The sequence below is a fragment of the Phoca vitulina genome, unplaced genomic scaffold (genome assembly GCF_004348235.1).
Source record: "Phoca vitulina isolate PV1807 unplaced genomic scaffold, GSC_HSeal_1.0 scaffold98, whole genome shotgun sequence".
NCBI classification, from domain to species: Eukaryota; Metazoa; Chordata; class Mammalia; order Carnivora; family Phocidae; genus Phoca; species Phoca vitulina.
In genome coordinates, this window is record NW_022589801.1 from 1,773,360 (window position 1) to 1,787,114 (window position 13,755).

A 13,755-nucleotide genomic window follows, 5' to 3' on the forward strand; every position below is an offset into this window, starting at 1 on the left:
GAGGGCGAACATGCCATCGTCCGATTAAGTCCAGAAGTTCAAAAACTCCTTTTAGGAGACTCGGTCCCGGATAAGAGTGGAGTCTTGCGGGAACCTACGAGAAGAAGCCACCGCGAGAGACTCCGCCGCCTAGGAGGCGGACCCGGAGAGGTGGGGCGGCCCGGCCGGGGCTCGCGGAGCGCGCATGCGCGGAGAGGGGGCGGGGCCGGGGCGGGGCCGCGCGCGACCTCCGGAGCGGCGGCGGCGGCGGCGGCGGCGGCAGCGGAGTTCGGGTTGCTGCGCGGGCGCCGGGTTCGCGACCGGCCGGCGCAGGAGGACCAGCACCTAGAGCCGGGCCACAGCCCGCGACTTGGTGACAAGCGGCGGCGCTGCTGCTGCGGGGCTCGGGCGCGCGGCCCGGCGGGACCGAGGACGGCGGGGCAGCAGGGCGCGGGCGCCGCGGGCCGGGGCGCGCCAGGTAGGTGGGCCAGGCTGGGCGCGGGGGCGACGCGGCGGCGGCAAGCAGCCGGGCGCAGGGATGCACCCGGCGGGGCGGGGCGCGGCGCGCATCTCGGTACCGGGTGCGCCGGACGGAGACGGCGCCCGCGGTTGTCATGGAAATCCTACAGCCTAGCGGTTCGCCGGCGGTTGCGTCTTTGGAGAACAATCCAAGCCTGGCCGACCCCTAAGCCAGAGGGAGACCCGGGCCGCTGAGCGGAGTGCGGAGCTGGGAGCGGGCGATGGGAAGTCAGGATGCAGGACGCGGCGACCCCGAGGCCACATCTTGGCTCTTGCTTGGATCTACTGATTCCAGACGCTGAAGGCCTCGCTGTGTCTCGGGTGTAAACATAACGGGGTAAAAATAAGCATGCATCCCAGTGTAGGACATCTGGTCTCCATCCTCTCAACTCTTCCCTTTTCTGCCGGGCCATAGCCCCCCGACATTTCTGGCATCTTGGCCTTTTGTATATTATTTCTTTCTGGCTGTACTAGTCAATTAATTGAGGCCTGAGAAATTTGCAGGGATCTGTGACCATCTCTTGAAAAGCCAATCATGAATGTGTAGGCCATAGAAGATTGAAACACTCAAAATGTCAAAGGTAAATTTATGTCTTTGTGGGCGAAGGGATGGGGATGGGCTTGCTTTCCCTTCCCCCCTTGTCGCCTGCCCTCTGACATTACATAATGTTGTGTTCCTCCTGCCCCGAGTTCATCCATAATGACAGATCATGAAAATATTCCTCTTGTTGAGAAAGAAGTATAAACAGTTGTAAAGCCCATTTTCTTGTCTTTTGCTTTGCCACTGGAAGTGTTTGGTTGGGAGGCTGCTTAAGAGTAGAATGCCCACAGGGCATCTAAACCAAGGGAGTAGGGGGTGGGGTGGCATTTCGAATGTTGCAGTGAAATTCTGCCTGATTCATCTTGGTTCGCAGTGGATTGGGTGGACTGTGGGCAAGCCAGTGGGATTGGGGCCTGAACAGGCCGACTTGGGTGTGAATCCTGGATCTGCCACTTGCTTAACTCTGGTTCTCAATGTTCTCAGCTCTAAAGGGTGAGAACAGAACCTGCTCTTGCCATTTGTTTTGGGATGTAGATGCTGTTGGCATTGGTAAATGCACATATAATAGGTTGTCCTAGAATTAAACTTAATTTTTCATTGGTTGAAAACAGGCTTTAAGAGGAATTTTGATTCTGGATCTAGGCTAGGGCCTTTGTTTGGGGGATTTTTGTTAACCTGTTTACACCTGGAAGATTTGATTCATTGATTTCTCTGAAGAAAGATGAATGATGGTGCCCACATGGGGAGTCCAGTGTAGTGGTTCTGTTGGAGGGTTGCTGTCAGAAGACCATGATGCTGTCCCAAGGGTGGTGGTTGCTTGTGAATGGAAACCCACAAGGCCTCATTCCCTGTGGTGTCTTCTAAACACACCTCTGTAACAACCAGCCAAAGTTCCTGGCAGGGTGTGCCCTGAGGACAGGGCTTAAGTGAAAGGAAGCTGGACAGATGCAGAGAGAAAGGAGGGCTTTTTCCTGGGCTCAGCAATAGAATTGGCTCTGCTGAGGCTGGTGGCTGCGTTATGTCTCGGTTTTTCATTAGGCTTACGCCATCTCCGTGTTTATCTGCTTTAGACTGGAAGTCAAGGGGAGACATTATAGTTTATTCCATTGTTTGGGAAACCGGGTATCTTCTTGTATTGCTGTTAAACTGAGTATTAGGATTTTTTTTTTTAAGTTGCTTTAAGGAAAGGGTGAAATAAAATAATATACACAAGAGCTTGCTGTGAACCGTAAAGCACCAGAGAGATGGGGGTGTATATGACCAAGAGAACCACTGACCCTACAAGTCCCTTTAGCCAGTGGCCTACCTGGGAACATTCTGCTCAGCCAGCAGATCTGCGAATGCACCCGAGGAATGGTACAGAAAGGTGCATGGGACTAGCTGACCGGTTACCCCCCCCCCCCCACCCCGCAGCATCTCAGGTATCCAGTAAGACAGAGGGGTGGGGAGACTTTGGACCGAGGTTGGACCCTGTTTCTTATGAAAAACTCCTTTATTTATTACATATTCCAGCAAAGTTCTCAGCATCATCAGCTACTCATGGTGTCAGGATGCTTTGGCTTTCCTTGAGGAAAAAAGAGTACAAATCTGCAGGGAAGAAGGTTTGATTATGTGGTTGCTTCTATTGTAGAACTTGATTAATGAGCTGGTCTTGAGAGATCCTTCAAAACATATTTTTCTAGCGTTCTGGAAGAGAAGCTCTGTGAGGAGAGTGTATTCTGGGGAGACCAATATTAGCACCATTTTGCTTAAAAGCAAAATGCCATCATGAACCAAATCCCTAGGAATTTACCTATATTTCTGTACATATGCACACCTTGCTCTTTTTAAATTGTTAAAAAATATTTCACTTTTACTGAAAAGTTGCAAGAATAATCCAAAGAATTTCCGGCTATCCTTTACCCACATTCTCCAAATGTTGACCTTTGCTACATTTGCTTTATCCTTCTCTCGTATTTGTTCATGTGTCATTACTTTTTTCTGAACTGTTTAATGGTAATCTGCAGACATGAAGCCCTTTTACGACTACTTTATTGTGTATATCTTAAAAACAAGGACATTCTCTTATATAACAATATAGTTATTAAAAATCAGGAAATCAAATATTGATATAACACTATTATTTAATATCCAGGTCTTTTTCAGATTTTGCCAGGAGCTCCAATAATGTCCTTTGGAGCAAAAGAAAATCCAAGATTAGACATTATGTCAGATTGTCCTGTCTCTTTATTGTCCTTTCATCTGGACCAGTTACTGAGTCTTTCTTTGTATTTCATGACATTGACATTTTTGAAGACTGCCACTTGTTTTTTTTGGATAATGTCTCCCAATTCGGGTGTGCCTGCAGTTTCCTCATGATTAGATTAAGATTACGTGCTTTTGGCAAAGGTAGCCCAGGGGTGACCCTGCAACCATCTCAGCATGCCCCAGCAGAGGGAGGCATATGCTGTTGATTAGTCCCATTCACTGGTCGGGTTAACTTTGATCACTTGATTAAGGTGCTGTCTTCCAGGTTCCCTTAACAGAAAAGTTACCATTTTCCCTTTGTAACTAATATGTATCTCTTAGTAAGATTAACTCTGGACTCTATAAATATACTGTTACTCCCCATACTTTGACTCACTAGTTTTAGAATCCATTGATGATTCTTACCTGAACCAGTTATTACACTGGCTGACAGATGGTGATTTTCTAATTCCATATTTCTTTCTATACTTACCAGTTGGAATTGTACTGAAAGGAAGAACATTTCTTTCTCCCTTGTTTATTCTTTGATTTATACCTCTGCACTCAGGAATTCCTGTTTTATGCAATAGATTATAGTCTTTTACTCTTGTTATTCATTTTGTTGCTAAAATTGTCCCAGATTTGGCCTGCAGGAGCCCCTTATGTCCTTTTGACATGTCCTCATCATTCTTGGAGGACTTCTTTACTCCCTGGCACAAAACCTTCAACACTCAGCTTATAATTTCCAGGCCTGGAATTAGCCATGTCTCCAAAGAGTCTTTGTTCCTTGTAATGGAGAATGGTATTTAAAAACCGAGATCTGGATGCTAGGTGTGCTCATTGCTACTCAGGGGTTGTTGCCTCTAGGCCTTTTTAGTGGACATGTGCACTCATTCACACATTACACAAAATTTTCTCTGATTTGCATTTTAAATTTAGTGCTGTGTGCTGGAGATCTATATGTACTGACATGAAAATGTTTTTGTCTTTGTTTGTTTTGTTTTTGTTCTGTGTTCCAGAGTATGGGTTTATCATAATTTGACTGTCCTTTATCAATGGACATTTAGGTTATTTCCAATTTCCTACTCTAAAAATAGTGGAGAATCTGTGAATCAAATTACTGTTAATACTCACAAATATCTCAGTCTTCTAGATCCCTAGAAGTATAATATCTGGGTCAAAGAGTAATTTTAAATGGATAGCTCTGCCAAATTGCCCCCACTTCTAAGAGGCTTTCACTTTGTACTCCTTCCATTAGGATGTGAACTGCCTATTTCTTTTGAACTCTGCCAACACTGAGGAGTATAAATCTTGTCAATTTTTGCCAATCTAATGGATAAAGAAGGCATTATTATTTTAATTGCATTTCTCAGATTACCAAAAATATTGAAAACGTTTTTTGGGCTCACTTCTACTTTTGCTTGTGTGAATTACCTGTGCATATCCTTTGCCCATTTTTTCTCATTAGGTTATTCTTTATATTACTGCATTGTGGAAGTTACTGTAACTTTAAACTTTATTCTTGGCAGCCTTAGAAGTCTCCTTTAAGCCTGATGCATTTTTCATCCTAGAGGAGAAGGAAGCTACCATTTTCTGAGCACCCCCTACTACATCCCAGGCCCCGGGCCAAGTGTTTATATGCATCCCCTGCAAGGTCTTGTGAGAAGGTGAGCTGTGGTATTGAGGAGGAAGCTGGGTGAGGCGTGGGTAAGGTATCCACCTAAGAGTGGTTAGAAGAGCTTGAACTGGGATTCAAACCCAGGTCTGTCTGGATCTTGTACCATTTCCATTAAATCACATAGCTTCCTGCACAGGATTTAAAAATAAATATTTTATTGTATCAATGTAGGGATGGGAATTAATTACCTGGGGCCCCCAATATCAAATATTTCTATTGCTAGTATTTTGATCTGTACGTAAGGAACTTTGAGCATACACATCTTTCAAAACCATTTATTTTATTTCTCGAACTGTTGTGGACTCTGGAGCCAAAGTCCCTGTGAGCCTCCAGCAGCTATGTGACCTTGGGCAAGTAGCTTAATCTTTCTCTATCTTGGTTTGCTCATCTGCAACCCCAGAGTCTTGTTGGGGGGTTAAATGTGTTGATACACCAGGTGCTTGGTTGGCACCTGATTCCTGCTATCTCAGGGACATGAATCTTGATGATGAGTTCACGTGTGCAGCACGTGAGGGCAAGTGTGGAACTTGGAATGAGAGTAGCCTTTTCTCTTCAGGTTTCACCATCCCTTTCGTCATAAGCTGGCTGGGAAATGGGGAATCAGGGCCCCTGGGTGCTGTGTGCTTGTCTCCTCAATATGGTCTCTGCACGCACCTTCCTCATGCTCTATCACGTGCCTGCCAGCCAGCCCAGCCAGCCCCTAGTGTTGGCTCACAGTCCTTAACCTGGGGCAGGTGAGACACTGCAGCCCTTTCAAGGTGGAATCTGAAAGTTCACCTGCTGAAGGCCTCCGAAGCAGGAAGGCTTCAGTTGGGGAGGGTCTATGGTGATGAAGTCATGTCCATTTTCTGGTATGGGGTCAGGAAGACAGAGGGGTGTCGTGTGGGAGGGGATCTCTGGAGGAGGAAAGCATTCAGCTCCTTGCAGCTCCCTTCCTGGGACGCTGTCAGAGCCTTTCCCTCCGACATCTGGTATACCTCCTGGCCTGGAGTTTATGCAGTGCCCTTCCTGTTGCACTTACTAGGTAGGATTCTGAGGTCTCCTGAATCCTCCGCCTCTCTTCCTGTTCCCCACGCCCCTACCGTAGCTCTTGTACAGCTGGTGTCAGCGGCTGTCCGATAAAATTCGTTCATTCCAGGATGTAGATCTCCTCCCCTTGCCCTGTGTTGCTTGCATTTCAAATGGTTCATCCTCTAACCCACTACTTAGAATTTTCAAGAAGGATGACCTAGGTGTACAAATTCTGTAGGTGTGAAGGAAGTACATTTAGGCAAGTATATGTTTCTGGAGAACAGGGTCCTTTTAGGTAATAGGGATGCCTGGTTCAAGAGTCTCCCTGGATTGTGGGGTGTGTCCGTTGGGGTGCTTTTGGCTGCCAAGTAAACAATAAGGTCATTTACTATCTCAGAACTGGAATTCTACTCTATCAGTAGTTTTGCAGTTTCATCAAGGACCTAGACTCTTCTCCTCTCTCCAACCATCACTGCTAGTATCATCCCAGAGTCAGCCTCCTCATGAGGACGAGATGGTCCTTATGGTCAGCGGGACTGCGTGTTTCCCCGCCCCTGACACCAGCCAGTTCCTAGCCACAGCCTCTACCAGCCCTCCCTCTGGTCTGTGGGAGCAGTGAGGACCACGTGGCCTCCCTGGGACCCAGGTCAGTAGGCCATGAGAATGCTGGGTGCTGATTGGCTTAGGCGTGTTCCTCCATGTCTGGGCCCCAGACCAGCGGCATCAGCATCCCCTGAGACTTATTAGACGTGCAGGCTCAGGCCCCACCCCAACCTACTGAATTAGAAACTCTGGGATGGGGCCTAGCACTCTGTTTTAACAAGCCGTCCAGGTGATCCTGATGCAAGCTCAAGTTTGAGACTTGCTCGTAGTCTAATCAAGACCACCCCCATTCCTCAGCTGGAGATGGGGCTGGCTTTTCCTGAATCCAGAGAGGACTGTTCCCAGAGTAGGAAGAAGGGAGAGTGCGTGTTGGGTGGTCAGCCCATAGTGTAAACGGAGGAGCCTGTGGGTGTCTTTGCTCTCTGTGGCCCCCTCTGTTTACTGGCCCAGCTGTTTCCCAGCCCCTATGCCTGCAGCCTCTCCAGCTCCTCTGAGAGTGGCCCACATCCTCCCTGTAGGACTAAAGGAAGCAATATGGTAACCTCCCAGCCCCAGGTTCTGTCTCTGGCCCAGCAGGGATGGGAGTCCACTGGGCCAGCTACCAAGGATCTAGACTGGCCCTTAAGACTCACTTTCCAGAGCCATTCTGGAAGTAAGTTCTGATGCGTAGGGTTTGCTTACTCTGCCACTCCTTGCTCAGTTAGAAAAAAATAGAAAGCAGTACAGCTTATAGGGACTTGGGGATGCTTAAGGAATTGGCCTGCAGACAGCCTAAGGGACCACTTTCAATGGCAGTTTATAGCTCTCCCTGGCTCTGCCCAGGGTGACCTGCTCCGTTGTTCCCTTTTGCAAGTACAGCTCCAACTTTATGTTTAGGTAAAGTGAAATAGCCACCTTCATGGTGTAATTTGTGAGCTCAAAATAGCCCACTGTTCCAGATTTTTCCAGAAACTAGTGAGTTGAGATATTTCTAGATTTTCTCTACTTTCCAAGGCTTTCCAAGGTGTTTCTAGATTTTCTTGACTTTTCAAGGTTCGTCTTAATCCAGGAAGTCTCATACCCTGCTGTACCACATCAGTACTAATTGCTGAGGAAGGAAGAGCACCTGAGGAGGAGACAGGGTGGGAAGGATCCAGAATGGTGTTTTTCGAACAGCAGTGGTTCACAAAATCAATTTGAGATTGTAACCAGCATTTAAACATTTTTTTGAAATAAAACAGAAAATATGCAAATACATGTCTTATAGGAAGCATAGACATCTTTTGGTAAAAACATGTAGTTATCTGCATGTGGTGTGTGTTTGGGTATTGTTACAATGTCAGTGTTTTCTACTGTCAGTTTTGGCTAAAATGTGTCAAATCTGAAGGTTGAGCACAGAGAGGAGGGGGCTGCCCTGGCCATGTGTACACACACACACACACACACAGACACACTCACACACACGTTGGGTCTTTTCCCGGGGAGAGGGCCTCTGGCCTTCAACCGAACCTTAGGGATCTGTGACTCACCATAGGTGGAGAATGCTGATCTAAAATGCAAGGGGACTTTCAGCAGTGTGGGCCCGTGGGAATGGAGCTGGAGCCCAGGGAGACAGCAGCACAAAAGATGTAGATGTTGTGGTCTTGCTCTGGTTTATCGTCTGTGGTGTTTGACCGCCTGGGCCAGAGCCTCCTGATGGTGTTGAGGATCCTTAGCAGGGCTACTCTGAGCGATTGGGAGGCAGTGGCAGGGAGTGTATGGATTTGTCAGAGGTTTAAAAGTTAACTCTGGTTGCCTGACCCATCCTTCTCCTAACAGGGTGGGTCAGCATGTCTACCTACAGAGAGCGAGCGAGCAAATGAGATAAATAGGTTGGTATCTAGATCCACCTTGTTTTGAGGCTGGCCTCATTGGAGCCATCGCTACCTGTGATTCCCTCTGCAGTCCTTTGTGACTTAGCAGTAACAGGACAACTTCCAAGTTCCCTCGGTTGCCTTTGGCATGCATGTGTTATGCATTAATGCAGGTGTTAGTCCGGTTTGTGTCACAAAGCACATGCAGTAATCTCTTTGGGGTGTCTGTGTCTGGTTTTGAGGGGGACAAGTTGGATTATGGGAGGAAAAAGTGCTGGACATGAACCTAAATCAACTTTCTCATCTGGGAAATGGGGAAAGTACCTGGTGCACAGGGGGCTGTGTGAATTAAATAATGTAAGCAGATTTGTGCCCTGCAGTGCTCTGGACCCCTGTAGTTGGGAAGTTACTATCTTGCAGGAGACTCAGTATCCTTCCTCTCAATTTTATGGTCTTGATAACTCTGTTTTTTCCCATTTTTTTGCCCCTATTTTAAAAAATGTATTGTTTTCTTGGTGTCCTTCAAGTCATGTCCGTGCTTTAGAAAGTTTCTCTGTGGAGGAAAAATGGGATTTATAATGTTTGAAAATTCTCTCTAGGAGATATCTTAGCTGCTTTCCAGGCTTGCAAACTGTTAAGCCACTGAGCTTGCCTATATGTTATTGGAAATACTTTTTAAAGATTTAAGAATTTTTAAATTGAAGTATAATTAACATAAGTGTTATATTAGTTTCAGGTGTCCAACATAATGATTCAGCAATCCTGTGCATTATTCATTGCTCACCATGATAAGTGCCATCACCATCTGTTACCAAGCAACGTTATTACAGTACTTTTAAAGTTTGTGATATAGTCATCTAGAACTTCCTTTTGGGGAAAGTTCACTGCCCTACAGTCATTGCCATATGACTTTATTAGAATTCTTGTTGAACTACAGCAGAAAAGAGCCTCTTATTATTTTTTAGTGCCCCCCCTGACCCCAAATACCATTTAGAACTTTATTAATAAAGGTGGCAGGTAAAAACATAAGGAGCCTTTTCCATTATCTTTGTAGTTTTTGAAGTTTAACACACTGTGTATTCCTAAATTTACATTAATCACTATGCTAATGAGTATGCAAAACATTCTTTTGCACTGGTGCATTTTCTATCTCCCTCCATTAAAAGCATAACAGCCATTTAAAAAAATGTATTCAAAAGGCTAGAGTACATCCATCTCTGACTCCTGCCCAGGGTATCTCTGAGGGGAAATGTTACAGAAGAAGAAGGTTCTGCGAGGGAACTGCCAGCAAAGGTCAGAGAAGGATGTGGGCAGAGGGGGAACAGGGAAGTGGGAGGGGCTCGGGCTCATAAAGTTTTGTGAGGTGGTCACTGACCCAGCTAAGCCTTCTACTGACACTTTTTTTTTTTTGTAAAGCACATAAAAACTTGTGATTGTGTGAAATGGACGTTGAGTATTTTCACATTTCTTGTTGCTTTGGCTGTGTTCTGCATATACAAATGTTAAACAGAGTGATCACATTACATAATTGGGTGATAATCTAATGGCTGATTAAATGCAATAATAGAGCCCAATTAAGATGGGGCTGTGTGCCAAGAAATGTCAGGATACCCCAGAATCTTCCAAACATTGTTACTGTTCTGGTTCTGAAGAGGAGAGAGTGATGGGTGAATGGACTGGCTTTAGGGAAACAGCCTGCTGGTAGACAGTGCCCACCCGAGGCAGAAAAGAAGCATGCATTTGGATTTTGCCCCTAACCTGCCAGTGACTTGGTAAAAATCATGCTGAATCTGACCTCTTCCTTCCTCGTTCATCTGGTGAAGGTGAGTCCCTCATTTCTTTCTCCCTTGGCCCCCAATCCAACAATGAACCGGAGTTGTGATGGTGCCTGAGGGCTGCATGGGGAAAGTTGGCATTGGGTGACACCCACATACATACACAGTATTTAGGGAAGTGGCCTTGGAAATCAGGCTCCTGCCTCTCCTCTTTCACTTTCAGGCTCCCTTCTGCAGTGATTCAGCAGCAGCTTCCTAGAGTACACACACTTAGTGTCAGAGACCCTGCAGTACCCTGGATATGTCCGTGGAGGTTGAAGCTGTCTGTGTATCATACAGACCAAACTCCTCCTGGTCCACATAGAGTACCCGGTGCCTCTGGCTCTTCCACCCTGCACCCCTCCCTACACCCCCCCTTCTGAGGCCCTTTGTGGATAGTCCCCCAGTACAGCTATGGGTTGTATGTTGATGCCCAAATCCTTGCCATTTTCCATTGATTGATGGAGGCCACTTTGCTTCATGATATTTTCCCCTGATAATTTATACACAGCTGTTCAGATCTGGATTGTCTCTTTCTGGCAGTTCGATATCCTTCCCTGACTTTTCCACCTACCTCCCTCTGGCCTCCTTTTACTCTATTTGACCTATTTTATTTCCTATTACCCATTCCTGACCTTTTACATAAAGAGTGCGTGGATTTAAAGTTATTAGTTAAAGCATAAAGTGATGAAAAAGAATTGAAGACAGAGCTTCAGATGGATAAGACTGTAGGAATGCTGTCCCTCCAAGAAGAGCCTGGAACACATTTCAGGGATGCTTCCATTGCTAAAAGCTGTCACAGTCTTCATTTGTGCATCTTTCCCCTTGAAACACTGCAGAGCCCATGAGAACGGGAACCTATCTTACTGGATAATGCAAATAGTCTTGCACAGAGTTGGCAACGTACCAGTGATTGCCTAAGATACATGTTTGGTGATGATCATTGTAGGCGCCTTTGAACAGTATGGTATTTTGAATAACTTTATGGGGGGGGTGGCAGAAAGATGTTTTCATTTTGAGTCAACCCGATTATTTAATCATCCTTAATTAGTCAAATATCTCTACCAAGCTAGGAGTTAACCTTGTTGGTCAAAGAGAGGAGAAAAGCCAGCAGACGGTTTGTGAAGCAGTGAGAAGCCTTTTGCAGGTTGGTGGACTGCCCAGAGAGAAAGGGTGCTTCCAAGATGGCGGCACCACTGTTAGACCAAGTTGGTTGTTAAGAAGCATCAGGCCACTCTGGCTGCTGTTCAGGTCTTTCCTCGTTACAGCAGCAGGTGCAGCCTCAGCCGCTTCCATAGCAGAGAGGATTCCAAACCGTCCTGGAACAGACTCATTCCCAACAGAATGAGATGAGATACTAGATCCCAGGGCAGTGATCGCCGTGTCATTCCTTGGAACTGGGAATCACAGGGTGTGACCAGCATTATAGACCCACAGGTTGGCTGCTTTGTTAACTGTGAAGGATTGTACCCATCTTTATCACGGCTCCCAGCAGCCCGTGGCTTAGACTGTAAACCGCATTTAATGGACTAACTGTAATGAATGCCTCATAACCTAGACTTGTCTGCACTAAATATGCAAGCCGAGCCAGGAAATGGTTGGGGCGGTAAACAGGAATTCGGTATATTAAAGCTTTTTGAGCTTGCTACTCAGACAGGCCTAGAAATAGGATTGGTTGCCTTTTTTTTTTTAGGATTATAAATGTTGATTATATGGGGGAGAAACTGTTTTATAAAATAACCCTACAACAAAATGAATCTTATTATGATTATAAGGTCTAGTGAGAATGTACTCACTCTAGCCTGGAGCCCAGGGTAAATTTGAGAATGCTTTGTTTAAAGCATTCCTGACTCTTTCTGGAAAAAGGGGATTGTTGATTAACTTAAATCTAAAATAGTATCCTCCTTTATCCTCAGCTCTCAGCATTCCATATATCCTGTATATATATATATATATATATAGGATATAAGTGGGGAGTGGTAAAATTGTTAGGATTAACATTTGGCTGCATAGAATGGGAAACAGTCTGAAGGAAGAGAGGCTTAGTAAGGATAGGCATGGCTTTCTCGAAGTCAGAGCTCATGTTCTGCCTTCCCTGCAATGAGGCCCCGTGCCTCCTGTCTAGAGTGGTGGCTAGAGGTGCAGCCAGCCCATGGGCCTTCCAGACATCAGGCTGGAGGAAGGCACACTTCCCGAGAACTCCTCATCAAATTTGTCTGTACATCTTGTTGGCAAGCACCGAGCCCCTGGCCACAGCTAGCCGCAAGGGAGGTGGACAGCCCTGTGCCAACTAAACGTCAGGGTCCCGGGCCCTTAGTGAAGGAGGAAGCGAAGAGTACACGTTGGAGGCAACTAGCTGTGTCTTTTCCTGCAACTTGCCTTTTTTGGAAGGTGAGTTTTTATGCTTGTTGGGAGAATGTTGGCAGGATTTTGGGGAACCTCTGGGGAGGCTATAGGCATGGCAGCTGACTAAAAAGTTGAGAGCTCGAGACCTTTCTCACTTCCACATTGCTTTCATACGAGAGCCTGAAAGAGGTCACTTGATCCCTTTGTTCCGTCATTTCCTCATTTAAAACACAAAAATGGCAGACAGAGTTCTGAACTAAATTCTCAGGGCCAGGGCAGAGACTTAGGTCCCAGAGCTGCTTCCCACCAGTAGTCCCTCTGGTGCCTCTAGGTGTGTCCAGAGGGAAGGGCTGCCTGGGTGGGAGATTTCAGGCAGCATGTGGGATCCAGGCGAGGGCCTCTGGACAAGATGCCCTGAGTGGGAAGGGGGCCTAGAGTAGGGGGGCCAGGAAGAGGCAGACAAGCTTCTCCTCGCCATAGTCTCCAGGGCTGGCTCATCCTTCCCCACCCTGAATCTGCCATAGACAAGTCCCCTTCCCAAGTGTGGGGAGGGCCAGCCTCACTAGCTGCATGGGGGGTGGCACCTGGGTCTGTGTTTCTATCCTGCCTCTTTCCTTCCTTGTCCTGCTTTTCCTTTCAGAAAGGTGATCCCAAGTGTCCGCTCTCTGTTGGATGAAAGGGATCTAATAACCAACTTATTCTAGGTGTTAGCAAAATTGAATGTGTTCTTCTTTTTGAGGCATTTGGATTTTAAGAAGGATATATGTGCTGGCAGTTCCTAAACTCAATAGAGGGCCTCTTCAATGGTCAGATGTCAGACCAAGGAATAGGCATGGTAGGAGAAGTTTGGGCTCTCCTCGGCCTCCCGGCCTCTGGGTAAAAGCATTTGTCTGCTGCACACCTGGGTAAAGCTGGCTAGCTATTCTTGTCCTCTTCCTTCCACCCCAGTCCAGTGCATGTGCTCGACACATACACCTGTCATGAGTGCTCACACACCACTCATGTGCTTGCACACACTGTTCATGCATCTACTTACACATCTTCTGTGTGTACACACACACACACACACACACGCACGCACGCGCGCACCTAGCAAGGCAGTAGCTACAGGAAGTTGAGCTCCCCTGAGGAGCCATGCTTTGCTTTCTGTCTGACTAAAATCCCTGGGACTTAGGGGTGTAGACGAGCATGTATTCAAGAATTTTT

At 46.6% G+C, this 13,755-nt stretch overlaps 1 protein-coding gene across 7 annotated transcripts in view; it reads left to right on the forward strand.

The window, feature by feature from the left end:
- Positions 1 to 248: 248 nt before the first annotated feature.
- Positions 249 to 13,755, forward strand: part of INPP4A (inositol polyphosphate-4-phosphatase type I A) — a 130,833-nt gene continuing 117,326 nt past the window's right edge. For 6 of the 7 annotated variants that reach the window (XM_032397323.1, XM_032397324.1, XM_032397325.1 and 3 more), the window contains exon 1: positions 249 to 457. The gene's annotated coding sequence lies outside the window, so the exon portion shown is untranslated. Of the gene's footprint in view, positions 458 to 548; positions 836 to 13,755 lie in introns of those variants that run through there. The other variant, XM_032397319.1, reaches the window with a different exon arrangement.